At 45.8% G+C, this 14,318-nt stretch overlaps 10 non-coding genes and 2 pseudogenes across 10 annotated transcripts; all 12 read left to right on the top strand.

Moving 5' to 3' along the window:
* Window positions 1-67: 67 nt before the first annotated feature.
* LOC141195736 (U2 spliceosomal RNA) lies at window positions 68-258 on the top strand. The gene has a single exon (XR_012268314.1). It is a non-coding gene; the product is annotated as a U2 spliceosomal RNA (small nuclear RNA).
* A 1,121-nt stretch (window positions 259-1,379) lies between these two features.
* On the top strand, window positions 1,380-1,570 carry LOC141195766 (U2 spliceosomal RNA). Its single transcript, XR_012268344.1, has one exon. It is a non-coding gene; the product is annotated as a U2 spliceosomal RNA (small nuclear RNA).
* A 1,115-nt stretch (window positions 1,571-2,685) lies between these two features.
* Window positions 2,686-2,801, top strand: LOC141196477 (U2 spliceosomal RNA; annotated as a pseudogene).
* Window positions 2,802-3,325: 524 nt separating this feature from the next.
* LOC141196221 (U2 spliceosomal RNA) lies at window positions 3,326-3,507 on the top strand. The gene has a single exon (XR_012268785.1). It is a non-coding gene; the product is annotated as a U2 spliceosomal RNA (small nuclear RNA).
* Window positions 3,508-4,631: 1,124 nt separating this feature from the next.
* LOC141195764 (U2 spliceosomal RNA) lies at window positions 4,632-4,822 on the top strand. The gene has a single exon (XR_012268342.1). It is a non-coding gene; the product is annotated as a U2 spliceosomal RNA (small nuclear RNA).
* A 1,125-nt stretch (window positions 4,823-5,947) lies between these two features.
* Window positions 5,948-6,138, top strand: LOC141196055 (U2 spliceosomal RNA). Its single transcript, XR_012268622.1, has one exon. It is a non-coding gene; the product is annotated as a U2 spliceosomal RNA (small nuclear RNA).
* Window positions 6,139-7,262: 1,124 nt separating this feature from the next.
* On the top strand, window positions 7,263-7,453 carry LOC141195630 (U2 spliceosomal RNA). The gene has a single exon (XR_012268211.1). It is a non-coding gene; the product is annotated as a U2 spliceosomal RNA (small nuclear RNA).
* A 1,123-nt stretch (window positions 7,454-8,576) lies between these two features.
* LOC141196526 (U2 spliceosomal RNA) lies at window positions 8,577-8,668 on the top strand (annotated as a pseudogene).
* A 794-nt stretch (window positions 8,669-9,462) lies between these two features.
* On the top strand, window positions 9,463-9,650 carry LOC141196383 (U2 spliceosomal RNA). The gene has a single exon (XR_012268916.1). It is a non-coding gene; the product is annotated as a U2 spliceosomal RNA (small nuclear RNA).
* A 1,120-nt stretch (window positions 9,651-10,770) lies between these two features.
* LOC141195763 (U2 spliceosomal RNA) lies at window positions 10,771-10,961 on the top strand. The gene has a single exon (XR_012268341.1). It is a non-coding gene; the product is annotated as a U2 spliceosomal RNA (small nuclear RNA).
* Window positions 10,962-12,086: 1,125 nt separating this feature from the next.
* LOC141196053 (U2 spliceosomal RNA) lies at window positions 12,087-12,277 on the top strand. The gene has a single exon (XR_012268620.1). It is a non-coding gene; the product is annotated as a U2 spliceosomal RNA (small nuclear RNA).
* A 1,120-nt stretch (window positions 12,278-13,397) lies between these two features.
* On the top strand, window positions 13,398-13,588 carry LOC141195762 (U2 spliceosomal RNA). Its single transcript, XR_012268340.1, has one exon. It is a non-coding gene; the product is annotated as a U2 spliceosomal RNA (small nuclear RNA).
* The last annotated feature ends 730 nt before the right edge of the window (window positions 13,589-14,318 follow it).

The raw sequence follows: 14,318 nt of genomic DNA, 5'->3' as shown, positions 1-14,318 counted from the left end.
GGCCATCTCCACAAATGGACTTTTCAGAATCCTTGGGTGGCACCGTAGTCGGAAACCAATTCTGGTTATCGCTTCTCGGCCTTTTGGCTAAGATCAAGTGTAGTATCTGTTCTTATCAGTTTAATATCTGATACGTCCCCTATCTGGGGACCATATATTAAATGGATTTTTAGAACAGGGAGATGGAAAAAGAGCTTGCTCTGTCCACTCCACGCATTGACCTGGTATTGCAGTATCTCCAGGACCGATGCACCCCTTCTTTAATGCAGTTTCTAAAATCAGAAAGAATTGAATTCAATGCTTTTTGTTCATTTTGCTTGTTTGTCGGATTTTGGGATGGACTCTTTGGCTTTGCTTTTCTTCTCCTCATTGGATTTTTCATGTTAAAAGTTGCAGAAGCCAGATGACAAGCTCATTTTGGTTCAACTTCAGCAACTGTGCATTGCATTGCCATGTAATGTAATGTAATGCAATGCTATCTATCTAGCTCTCCCTCTATACTTCCTTTTGGATAAACAGACATATTAGGCAAGCATTTTGGAGCTTTCACCTAAATAACTACAGGTGGTGAGATAAGCTGCACAATATAATTGACCTTTCAGTATATTGTTGCACACACACCATCTATTTAGCAAATGCCCTTGTTATCAACAGCAGCCTTTTAAACTCACCTGAGCTAACAGGTATGTGAGCTGGTTACTCTGCTGCGCTTAAAATTTCTTTTTTGGTTTGCTACAATGCCTTTTCTGAAACGTTGTCTCCCTCTGCTGGAACACTGACTTCTTTCATTTAATGCCTGCAGAATATAAAAGAGAAACCAACCCAAAAAGTTTGGTTGATTAGTCTGTGGCATTCTTTTAAACTGTTGCTTATGGCGGTCTCTGTGAGCTTCTCAGTGACATTCAGCCATCCAGGTATCCCGCCTGCAGTAGACGGAATATGGCAATGGAACGCTGGCTGCGCGTGTCATAATAGGCTCTGAGCCTTTATATACCTGCGCACAGCAGCAGCCACCTTCAGTCTGCTGCTGGACAGCCAGCAGCAGCAGCAGCAGGAGAGGTAATTAATCAGCAACCCTCCTGCTAAGGGTAGACAGCTGCTCGTTCCACCCCCCCCCCCGCCTTAATTGGTTCTCCTTCCTTCCAACGGTGTTGAGGCGGGTGGGAACAGCCGGGGGTTGAGGGTACTGTGCTAAAAGAGGTGGAGTTATGCAGATCTAAAACGCGTGGATTGCAGCAGCAGCAAGCCGAAAAGTGCAGGCATGTGAGGGATCTAGAGGTTGACAGCATGTCTTCTTAACGGGAGTCCAGGTGGCCATCTCCACAAATGGACTTTTCAGAATCCTTGGGTGGCACCGTAGTCGGAAACCAATTCTGGTTATCGCTTCTCGGCCTTTTGGCTAAGATCAAGTGTAGTATCTGTTCTTATCAGTTTAATATCTGATACGTCCCCTATCTGGGGACCATATATTAAATGGATTTTTAGAACAGGGAGATGGAAAAAGAGCTTGCTCTGTCCACTCCACGCATTGACCTGGTATTGCAGTTTCTCCAGGACCGGTGCACCCCTTCTTTAATGCAGTTTCTAAAATCAGAAAGAATTGAATTCAATGCTTTTTGTTCATTTTGCTTGTTTGTCGGATTTTGGGATGGACTCTTTGGCTTTGCTTTTCTTCTCCTCATTGGATTTTTCATGTTAAAAGTTGCAGAAGCCAGATGACAAGCTCATTTTGGTTCAACTTCAGCAACTGTGCATTGCATTGCCATGTAATGTAATGTAATGCAATGCTATCTATCTAGCTCTCCCTCTATACTTCCTTTTGGATAAACAGACATATTAGGCAAGCATTTTGGAGCTTTCACCTAAATAACTACAGGTGGTGAGATAAGCTGCACAATATAATTGACCTTTCAGTATATTGTTGCACACACACCATCTATTTAGCAAATGCCCTTGTTATCAACAGCAGCCTTTTAATCTCACCTGAGCTAACAGGTATGTGAGCTGGTTACTCTGCTGCGCTTAAAATTTCTTTTTTGGTTTGCTACAATGCCTTTTCTGAAACGTTGTCTCCCTCTGCTGGAACACTAACTTCTTTCATTTAATGCCTGCAGACTATAAAAGAGAAACCAACCCAAAAAGTTTGGTTGATTAGTCTGTGGCATTCTTTTAAACTGTTGCTTATGGCGGTCTCTGTGAGCTTCTCAGTGACATTCAGCCATCCAGGTATCCCGCCTGCAGTAGACGGAATGTGGCAATGGAACGCTGGCTGCGCATGTCATAATAGGCTCTGAGCCTTTATATACCTGCGCACAGCAGCAGCCACCTTCAGTCTGCTGCTGGACAGCCAGCAGCAGCAGCAGGAGAGGTAATTAATCAGCAACCCTCCTGCTAAGGGTAGACAGCTGCTCGTTCCACCCCCCCCGCCTTAATTGGTTCTCCTCCCTTCCAACGGTGTTGAGGCGGGTGGGAACAGCCGGGGGTTGAGGGTACTGTGCTAAAAGAGGTGGAGTTATGCAGATCTAAAACGCGTGGATTGCAGCAGCAGCAAGCCGAAAAGTGCAGGCATGTGAGGGATCTAGAGGTTGACAGCATGTCTTCTTAACGGGAGTCCAGGTGGCCATCTCCACAAATGGACTTTTCAGAATACTTCGGTGGCACCGTAGTCGGAAACCAATTCTGGTTATCGCTTCTCGGCCTTTTGGCTAAGATCAAGTGTAGTATCTTTTGAAAAGGCAGTTTTGTCCTTGGGCTGCCCTAGTAAATTGATGCATATTACACACTGGTTTGGTGCACTTGTTAGTACGCCAGGTGGCTCATAGAGTTATCTGATGGAAAACATGGCCCTCCAGGATCGAAGTCACTAGGCTGGGTAAGTGTGAGGGCTTTGGAGCAATGTGCCCCAGGAGTAGGCGCCCTGGTGGGAGTCCAAGCTTACTGGGACTGGGAACCCCAGAAAGACTTGGCTTCGTAGCACGCCGCACCATTGCCAATCATACTTTCTGAGCAACCCCCCCTATTCCTGGCCTCCGGGCTAGGAAGGGGAATTTTTATAAACCCGGTCGGAGGTCCGGTCAGCTTTGGGCTGAGAAACCAACACAGGCTCCAGCTCCACTAGGGTGGCAGCCTAGATGGAAGCTGGGAGCACGAAAACGGCTCTTCTCCGGCTTCGGCTAGGGAGAGCATCGGAGATCCCTGACCCTCGCTGTGGCCTTCTGGCTCGGAGGGATGGGGATGGTTTATTGGGGACCCTCTCTTCCGAGAAGGGTCCACATGAATCCTCGCCTCGTGCGCTGTTTTGGTGTGACTTCGGTCACATTTTTCAGTGCCTTGGATGCAGCTTCAATCAAAAAATCTGTTCTTATCAGTTTAATATCTGATACGTCCCCTATCTGGGGACCATATATTAAATGGATTTTTAGAACAGGGAGATGGAAAAAGAGCTTGCTCTGTCCACTCCACGCATTGACCTGGTATTGCAGTATCTCCAGGACCGGTGCACCCCTTCTTTAATGCAGTTTCTAAAATCAGAAAGAATTGAATTCAATGCTTTTTGTTCATTTTGCTTGTTTGTCGGATTTTGGGATGGACTCTTTGGCTTTGCTTTTCTTCTCCTCATTGGATTTTTCATGTTAAAAGTTGCAGAAGCCAGATGACAAGCTCATTTTGGTTCAACTTCAGCAACTGTGCATTGCATTGCCATGTAATGTAATGTAATGCAATGCTATCTATCTAGCTCTCCCTCTATACTTCCTTTTGGATAAACAGACATATTAGGCAAGCATTTTGGAGCTTTCACCTAAATAACTACAGGTGGTGAGATAAGCTGCACAATATAATTGACCTTTCAGTATATTGTTGCACACACACCATCTATTTAGCAAATGCCCTTGTTATCAACAGCAGCCTTTTAAACTCACCTGAGCTAACAGGTATGTGAGCTGGTTACTCTGCTGCGCTTAAAATTTCTTTTTTGGTTTGCTACAATGCCTTTTCTGAAACGTTGTCTCCCTCTGCTGGAACACTGACTTCTTTCATTTAATGCCTGCAGACTATAAAAGAGAAACCAACCCAAAAAGTTTGGTTGATTAGTCTGTGGCATTCTTTTAAACTGTTGCTTATGGCGGTCTCTGTGAGCTTCTCAGTGACATTCAGCCATCCAGGTATCCCGCCTGCAGTAGACGGAATGTGGCAATGGAACGCTGGCTGCGCGTGTCATAATAGGCTCTGAGCCTTTATATACCTGCGCACAGCAGCAGCCACCTTCAGTCTGCTGCTGGACAGCCAGCAGCAGCAGCAGCAGGAGAGGTAATTAATCAGCAACCCTCCTGCTAAGGGTAGACAGCTGCTCGTTCCACCCCCCCCCCCCCCGCCTTAATTGGTTCTCCTCCCTTCCAACGGTGTTGAGGCGGGTGGGAACAGCCGGGGGTTGAGGGTACTGTGCTAAAAGAGGTGGAGTTATGCAGATCTAAAACGCGTGGATTGCAGCAGCAGCAAGCCGAAAAGTGCAGGCATGTGAGGGATCTAGAGGTTGACAGCATGTCTTCTTAACGGGAGTCCAGGTGGCCATCTCCACAAATGGACTTTTCAGAATCCTTGGGTGGCACCGTAGTCGGAAACCAATTCTGGTTATCGCTTCTCGGCCTTTTGGCTAAGATCAAGTGTAGTATCTGTTCTTATCAGTTTAATATCTGATACGTCCCCTATCTGGGGACCATATATTAAATGGATTTTTAGAACAGGGAGATGGAAAAAGAGCTTGCTCTGTCCACTCCACGCATTGACCTGGTATTGCAGTTTCTCCAGGACCGGTGCACCCCTTCTTTAATGCAGTTTCTAAAATCAGAAAGAATTGAATTCAATGCTTTTTGTTCATTTTGCTTGTTTGTCGGATTTTGGGATGGACTCTTTGGCTTTGCTTTTCTTCTCCTCATTGGATTTTTCATGTTAAAAGTTGCAGAAGCCAGATGACAAGCTCATTTTGGTTCAACTTCAGCAACTGTGCATTGCATTGCCATGTAATGTAATGTAATGCAATGCTATCTATCTAGCTCTCCCTCTATACTTCCTTTTGGATAAACAGACATATTAGGCAAGCATTTTGGAGCTTTCACCTAAATAACTACAGGTGGTGAGATAAGCTGCACAATATAATTGACCTTTCAGTATATTGTTGCACACACACCATCTATTTAGCAAATGCCCTTGTTATCAACAGCAGCCTTTTAAACTCACCTGAGCTAACAGGTATGTGAGCTGGTTACTCTGCTGCGCTTAAAATTTCTTTTTTGGTTTGCTACAATGCCTTTTCTGAAACGTTGTCTCCCTCTGCTGGAACACTGACTTCTTTCATTTAATGCCTGCAGACTATAAAAGAGAAACCAACCCAAAAAGTTTGGTTGATTAGTCTGTGGCATTCTTTTAAACTGTTGCTTATGGCGGTCTCTGTGAGCTTCTCAGTGACATTCAGCCATCCAGGTATCCCGCCTGCAGTAGACGGAATGTGGCAATGGAACGCTGGCTGCGCGTGTCATGATAGGCTCTGAGCCTTTATATACCTGCGCACAGCAGCAGCCACCTTCAGTCTGCTGCTGGACAGCCAGCAGCAGCAGCAGCAGGAGAGGTAATTAATCAGCAACCCTCCTGCTAAGGGTAGACAGCTGCTCGTTCCACCCCCCCCCCCCACCGCCTTAATTGGTTCTCCTCCCTTCCAACGGTGTTGAGGCGGGTGGGAACAGCCGGGGGTTGAGGGTACTGTGCTAAAAGAGGTGGAGTTATGCAGATCTAAAACGCGTGGATTGCAGCAGCAGCAAGCCGAAAAGTGCAGGCATGTGAGGGATCTAGAGGTTGACAGCATGTCTTCTTAACGGGAGTCCAGGTGGCCATCTCCACAAATGGACTTTTCAGAATCCTTCGGTGGCACCGTAGTCGGAAACCAATTCTGGTTATCGCTTCTCGGCCTTTTGGCTAAGATCAAGTGTAGTATCTGTTCTTATCAGTTTAATATCTGATACGTCCCCTATCTGGGGACCATATATTAAATGGATTTTTAGAACAGGGAGATGGAAAAAGAGCTTGCTCTGTCCACTCCACGCATTGACCTGGTATTGCAGTATCTACAGGACCGGTGCACCCCTTCTTTAATGCAGTTTCTAAAATCAGAAAGAATTGAATTCAATGCTTTTTGTTCATTTTGCTTGTTTGTCGGATTTTGGGATGGACTCTTTGGCTTTGCTTTTCTTCTCCTCATTGGATTTTTCATGTTAAAAGTTGCAGAAGCCAGATGACAAGCTCATTTTGGTTCAACTTCAGCAACTGTGCATTGCATTGCCATGTAATGTAATGTAATGCAATGCTATCTATCTAGCTCTCCCTCTATACTTCCTTTTGGATAAACAGACATATTAGGCAAGCATTTTGGAGCTTTCACCTAAATAACTACAGGTGGTGAGATAAGCTGCACAATATAATTGACCTTTCAGTATATTGTTGCACACACACCATCTATTTAGCAAATGCCCTTGTTATCAACAGCAGCCTTTTAAACTCACCTGAGCTAACAGGTATGTGAGCTGGTTACTCTGCTGCGCTTAAAATTTCTTTTTTGGTTTGCTACAATGCCTTTTCTGAAACGTTGTCTCCCTCTGCTGGAACACTGACTTCTTTCATTTAATGCCTGCAGACTATAAAAGAGAAACCAACCCAAAAAGTTTGGTTGATTAGTCTGTGGCATTCTTTTAAACTGTTGCTTATGGCGGTCTCTGTGAGCTTCTCAGTGACATTCAGCCATCCAGGTATCCCGCCTGCAGTAGACGGAATGTGGCAATGGAACGCTGGCTGCGCGTGTCATAATAGGCTCTGAGCCTTTATATACCTGCGCACAGCAGCAGCCACCTTCAGTCTGCTGCTGGACAGCCAGCAGCAGCAGCAGCAGGAGAGGTAATTAATCAGCAACCCTCCTGCTAAGGGTAGACAGCTGCTCGTTCCACCCCCCCCCCCCCCGCCTTAATTGGTTCTACTCCCTTCCAACGGTGTTGAGGCGGGTGGGAACAGCCGGGGGTTGAGGGTACTGTGCTAAAAGAGGTGGAGTTATGCAGATCTAAAACGCGTGGATTGCAGCAGCAGCAAGCCGAAAAGTGCAGGCATGTGAGGGATCTAGAGGTTGACAGCATGTCTTCTTAACGGGAGTCCAGGTGGCCATCTCCACAAATGGACTTTTCAGAATCCTTGGGTGGCACCGTAGTCGGAAACCAATTCTGGTTATCGCTTCTCGGCCTTTTGGCTAAGATCAAGTGTAGTATCTGTTCTTATCAGTTTAATATCTGATACGTCCCCTATCTGGGGACCATATATTAAATGGATTTTTAGAACAGGGAGATGGAAAAAGAGCTTGCTCTGTCCACTCCACGCATTGACCTGGTATTGCAGTATCTCCAGGACCGGTGCACCCCTTCTTTAATGCAGTTTCTAAAATCAGAAAGAATTGAATTCAATGCTTTTTGTTCATTTTGCTTGTTTGTCGGATTTTGGGATGGACTCTTTGGCTTTGCTTTTCTTCTCCTCATTGGATTTTTCATGTTAAAAGTTGCAGAAGCCAGATGACAAGCTCATTTTGGTTCAACTTCAGCAACTGTGCATTGCATTGCCATGTAATGTAATGTAATGCAATGCTATCTATCTAGCTCTCCCTCTATACTTCCTTTTGGATAAACAGACATATTAGGCAAGCATTTTGGAGCTTTCACCTAAATAACTACAGGTGGTGAGATAAGCTGCACAATATAATTGACCTTTCAGTATATTGTTGCACACACACCATCTATTTAGCAAATGCCCTTGTTATCAACAGCAGCCTTTTAAACTCACCTGAGCTAACAGGTATGTGAGCTGGTTACTCTGCTGCGCTTAAAATTTCTTTTTTGGTTTGCTACAATGCCTTTTCTGAAACGTTGTCTCCCTCTGCTGGAACACTGACTTCTTTCATTTAATGCCTGCAGACTATAAAAGAGAAACCAACCCAAAAAGTTTGGTTGATTAGTCTGTGGCATTCTTTTAAACTGTTGCTTATGGCGGTCTCTGTGAGCTTCTCAGTGACATTCAGCCATCCAGGTATCCCGCCTGCAGTAGACGGAATGTGGCAATGGAACGCTGGCTGCGCGTGTCATAATAGGCTCTGAGCCTTTATATACCTGCGCACAGCAGCAGCCACCTTCAGTCTGCTGCTGGACAGCCAGCAGCAGCAGCAGCAGGAGAGGTAATTAATCAGCAACCCTCCTGCTAAGGGTAGACAGCTGCTCGTTCCACCCCCCCCCCCCCGCCTTAATTGGTTCTCCTCCCTTCCAACGGTGTTGAGGCGGGTGGGAACAGCCGGGGGTTGAGGGTACTGTGCTAAAAGAGGTGGAGTTATGCAGATCTAAAACGCGTGGATTGCAGCAGCAGCAAGCCGAAAAGTGCAGGCATGTGAGGGATCTAGAGGTTGACAGCATGTCTTCTTAACGGGAGTCCAGGTGGCCATCTCCACAAATGGACTTTTCAGAATCCTTGGGTGGCACCGTAGTCGGAAACCAATTCTGGTTATCGCTTCTCGGCCTTTTGGCTAAGATCAAGTGTAGTATCTTTCGAAAAGGCGGTTTTGGATGTTGGCCGCCCTAGTAGATTGATACATTATGCACACTGGGGTTTAGGCGCTTGTTAGTACGCCAGGTGGCTAATATAGTCATCTGGTGGAAAGCATGGCCCCCCAGGATCGACGCCATTGGGCCGGGGAAGATCGAAAGCCCGAAGTGTGAAGTGCCCCAGGAGTGGTGACCCTGGGGTGCCTAAACTCACTGGGATTGGGAACCCCACTTGAGTTTATGGCACATTTGCACAAGCACTTCAAATTTTCTTTCTTCGCACACACCCTTATTCCGGGCCTTCTGGCCTTAGGATGGGGAATTTTTCAATTCCCGGTCGAAGGTCCGGGCAGTATTATACTGTGAAACCTTCACTATTTATTTAATTTCTTTGTCACTGTGTGTCCACTTATTCACGTGTGTCACGTCCTACTAGGATTTTGTCGGGATGCGGTTCCCTTACGGGTTCCTCTCTTGGCAGGTCTAGGGGGGGAGTGTGTGGCCATCAGGTTCCGCTCCCCCCTGAACCCCCCTGGCTCTCCTCTTTCGGGAGGAGAGCGTTGTTGGCTCCCCTCTTCCGGGAGGGGAGCACAGTCTTTGGCTCCCAGTGCCATGCTCGGGTGAGAACTCGGGCAGGTGCTGGGGGTAAGATTGGGTCGCCTCTGGCTTCGGCTGGAGGTGGCTTTTTGTCCCTGTTCCTCGCTGTGGCCTTTTGGCTCGGAGGGACGGGGAATGGTTTGGGGGACCCTTCTCCTTTTGGAGAGGGTTTCAAGAAGACCAGCATCCTAGTGCACTTTTTTTGTGGCACTTGTCACTTTTTGAAGCGCACTCGGGTTTTGTACACGAATTCGGGCTTTCGATAAAAAAAAAAAAAAAAAAAAATCTGTTCTTATCAGTTTAATATCTGATACGTCCCCTATCTGGGGACCATATATTAAATCGATTTTTAGAACAGGGAGATGGAAAAAGAGCTTGCTCTGTCCACTCCACGCATTGACCTGGTATTGCAGTATCTCCAGGACCGGTGCACCCCTTCTTTAATGCAGTTTCTAAAATCAGAAAGAATTGAATTCAATGCTTTTTGTTCATTTTGCTTGTTTGTCGGATTTTGGGATGGACTCTTTGGCTTTGCTTTTCTTCTCCTCATTGGATTTTTCATGTTAAAAGTTGCAGAAGCCAGATGACAAGCTCATTTTGGTTCAACTTCAGCAACTGTGCATTGCATTGCCATGTAATGTAATGTAATGCAATGCTATCTATCTAGCTCTCCCTCTATACTTCCTTTTGGATAAACAGACATATTAGGCAAGCATTTTGGAGCTTTCACCTAAATAACTACAGGTGGTGAGATAAGCTGCACAATATAATTGACCTTTCAGTATATTGTTGCACACACACCATCTATTTAGCAAATGCCCTTGTTATCAACAGCAGCCTTTTAAACTCACCTGAGCTAACAGGTATGTGAGCTGGTTACTCTGCTGCGCTTAAAATTTCTTTTTTGGTTTGCTACAATGCCTTTTCTGAAACGTTGTCTCCCTCTGCTGGAACACTGACTTCTTTCATTTAATGCCTGCAGACTATAAAAGAGAAACCAACCCAAAAAGTTTGGTTGATTAGTCTGTGGCATTCTTTTAAACTGTTGCTTATGGCGGTCTCTGTGAGCTTCTCAGTGACATTCAGCCATCCAGGTATCCCGCCTGCAGTAGACGGAATGTGGCAATGGAACGCTGGCTGCGCGTGTCATAATAGGCTCTGAGCCTTTATATACCTGCGCACAGCAGCAGCCACCTTCAGTCTGCTGCTGGACAGCCAGCAGCAGCAGCAGCAGGAGAGGTAATTAATCAGCAACCCTCCTGCTAAGGGTAGACAGCTGCTCGTTCCACCCCCCCCCCGCCTTAATTGGTTCTCCACCCTTCCAACGGTGTTGAGGCGGGTGGGAACAGCCGGGGGTTGAGGGTACTGTGCTAAAAGAGGTGGAGTTATGCAGATCTAAAACGCGTGGATTGCAGCAGCAGCAAGCCGAAAAGTGCAGGCATGTGAGGGATCTAGAGGTTGACAGCATGTCTTCTTAACGGGAGTCCAGGTGGCCATCTCCACAAATGGACTTTTCAGAATCCTTGGGTGGCACCGTAGTCGGAAACCAATTCTGGTTATCGCTTCTCGGCCTTTTGGCTAAGATCAAGTGTAGTATCTGTTCTTATCAGTTTAATATCTGATACGTCCCCTATCTGGGGACCATATATTAAATGGATTTTTAGAACAGGGAGATGGAAAAAGAGCTTGCTCTGTCCACTCCACGCATTGACCTGGTATTGCAGTTTCTCCAGGACCGGTGCACCCCTTCTTTAATGCAGTTTCTAAAATCAGAAAGAATTGAATTCAATGCTTTTTGTTCATTTTGCTTGTTTGTCGGATTTTGGGATGGACTCTTTGGCTTTGCTTTTCTTCTCCTCATTGGATTTTTCATGTTAAAAGTTGCAGAAGCCAGATGACAAGCTCATTTTGGTTCAACTTCAGCAACTGTGCATTGCATTGCCATGTAATGTAATGTAATGCAATGCTATCTATCTAGCTCTCCCTCTATACTTCCTTTTGGATAAACAGACATATTAGGCAAGCATTTTGGAGCTTTCACCTAAATAACTACAGGTGGTGAGATAAGCTGCACAATATAATTGACCTTTCAGTATATTGTTGCACACACACCATCTATTTAGCAAATGCCCTTGTTATCAACAGCAGCCTTTTAAACTCACCTGAGCTAACAGGTATGTGAGCTGGTTACTCTGCTGCGCTTAAAATTTCTTTTTTGGTTTGCTACAATGCCTTTTCTGAAACGTTGTCTCCCTCTGCTGGAACACTGACTTCTTTCATTTAATGCCTGCAGACTATAAAAGAGAAACCAACCCAAAAAGTTTGGTTGATTAGTCTGTGGCATTCTTTTAAACTGTTGCTTATGGCGGTCTCTGTGAGCTTCTCAGTGACATTCAGCCATCCAGGTATCCCGCCTGCAGTAGACGGAATGTGGCAATGGAACGCTGGCTGCGCGTGTCATGATAGGCTCTGAGCCTTTATATACCTGCGCACAGCAGCAGCCACCTTCAGTCTGCTGCTGGACAGCCAGCAGCAGCAGCAGCAGGAGAGGTAATTAATCAGCAACCCTCCTGCTAAGGGTAGACAGCTGCTCGTTCCACCCCCCCCCCCCACCGCCTTAATTGGTTCTCCTCCCTTCCAACGGTGTTGAGGCGGGTGGGAACAGCCGGGGGTTGAGGGTACTGTGCTAAAAGAGGTGGAGTTATGCAGATCTAAAACGCGTGGATTGCAGCAGCAGCAAGCCGAAAAGTGCAGGCATGTGAGGGATCTAGAGGTTGACAGCATGTCTTCTTAACGGGAGTCCAGGTGGCCATCTCCACAAATGGACTTTTCAGAATCCTTCGGTGGCACCGTAGTCGGAAACCAATTCTGGTTATCGCTTCTCGGCCTTTTGGCTAAGATCAAGTGTAGTATCTGTTCTTATCAGTTTAATATCTGATACGTCCCCTATCTGGGGACCATATATTAAATGGATTTTTAGAACAGGGAGATGGAAAAAGAGCTTGCTCTGTCCACTCCACGCATTGACCTGGTATTGCAGTATCTACAGGACCGGTGCACCCCTTCTTTAATGCAGTTTCTAAAATCAGAAAGAATTGAATTCAATGCTTTTTGTTCATTTTGCTTGTTTGTCGGATTTTGGGATGGACTCTTTGGCTTTGCTTTTCTTCTCCTCATTGGATTTTTCATGTTAAAAGTTGCAGAAGCCAGATGACAAGCTCATTTTGGTTCAACTTCAGCAACTGTGCATTGCATTGCCATGTAATGTAATGTAATGCAATGCTATCTATCTAGCTCTCCCTCTATACTTCCTTTTGGATAAACAGACATATTAGGCAAGCATTTTGGAGCTTTCACCTAAATAACTACAGGTGGTGAGATAAGCTGCACAATATAATTGACCTTTCAGTATATTGTTGCACACACACCATCTATTTAGCAAATGCCCTTGTTATCAACAGCAGCCTTTTAAACTCACCTGAGCTAACAGGTATGTGAGCTGGTTACTCTGCTGCGCTTAAAATTTCTTTTTTGGTTTGCTACAATGCCTTTTCTGAAACGTTGTCTCCCTCTGCTGGAACACTGACTTCTTTCATTTAATGCCTGCAGACTATAAAAGAGAAACCAACCCAAAAAGTTTGGTTGATTAGTCTGTGGCATTCTTTTAAACTGTTGCTTATGGCGGTCTCTGTGAGCTTCTCAGTGACATTCAGCCATCCAGGTATCCCGCCTGCAGTAGACGGAATGTGGCAATGGAACGCTGGCTGCGCGTGTCATAATAGGCTCTGAGCCTTTATATACCTGCGCACAGCAGCAGCCACCTTCAGTCTGCTGCTGGACAGCCAGCAGCAGCAGCAGCAGGAGAGGTAATTAATCAGCAACCCTCCTGCTAAGGGTAGACAGCTGCTCGTTCCACCCCCCCCCCGCCTTAATTGGTTCTCCACCCTTCCAACGGTGTTGAGGCGGGTGGGAACAGCCGGGGGTTGAGGGTACTGTGCTAAAAGAGGTGGAGTTATGCAGATCTAAAACGCGTGGATTGCAGCAGCAGCAAGCCGAAAAGTGCAGGCATGTGAGGGATCTAGAGGTTGACAGCATGTCTTCTTAACGGGAGTCCAGGTGGCCATCTCCACAAATGGACTTTTCAGAATCCTTGGGTGGCACCGTAGTCGGAAACCAATTCTGGTTATCGCTTCTCGGCCTTTTGGCTAAGATCAAGTGTAGTATCTGTTCTTATCAGTTTAATATCTGATACGTCCCCTATCTGGGGACCATATATTAAATGGATTTTTAGAACAGGGAGATGGAAAAAGAGCTTGCTCTGTCCACTCCACGCATTGACCTGGTATTGCAGTTTCTCCAGGACCGGTGCACCCCTTCTTTAATGCAGTTTCTAAAATCAGAAAGAATTGAATTCAATGCTTTTTGTTCATTTTGCTTGTTTGTCGGATTTTGGGATGGACTCTTTGGCTTTGCTTTTCTTCTCCTCATTGGATTTTTCATGTTAAAAGTTGCAGAAGCCAGATGACAAGCTCATTTTGGTTCAACTTCAGCAACTGTGCATTGCATTGCCATGTAATGTAATGTAATGCAATGCTATCTATCTAGCTCTCCCTCTATACTTCCTTTTGGATAAACAGACATATTAGGCAAGCATTTTGGAGCTTTCACCTAAATAACTACAGGTGGTGAGATAAGCTGCACAATATAATTGACCTTTCAGTATATTGTTGCACACACACCATCTATTTAGCAAATGCCCTTGTTATCAACAGCAGCCTTTTAAACTCACCTGAGCTAACAGGTATGTGAGCTGGTTACTCTGCTGCGCTTAAAATTTCTTTTTTGGTTTGCTACAATGCCTTTTCTGAAACGTTGTCTCCCTCTGCTGGAACACTGACTTCTTTCATTTAATGCCTGCAGACTATAAAAGAGAAACCAACCCAAAAAGTTTGGTTGATTAGTCTGTGGCATTCTTTTAAACTGTTGCTTATGGCGGTCTCTGTGAGCTTCTCAGTGACATTCAGCCATCCAGGTATCCCGCCTGCAGTAGACGGAATGTGGCAATGGAACGCTGGCTGCGCGTGTCATGATAGGCTCTGAGCCTTT

This window comes from Phyllobates terribilis, unplaced genomic scaffold, assembly GCF_046119375.1.
Source record: "Phyllobates terribilis strain yellow unplaced genomic scaffold, ASM4611937v1 Scaffold_74__1_contigs__length_7073193, whole genome shotgun sequence".
Taxonomy (NCBI): domain Eukaryota; kingdom Metazoa; phylum Chordata; class Amphibia; order Anura; family Dendrobatidae; genus Phyllobates; species Phyllobates terribilis.
This window is presented reverse-complemented; position numbering and strand designations above follow the sequence as displayed.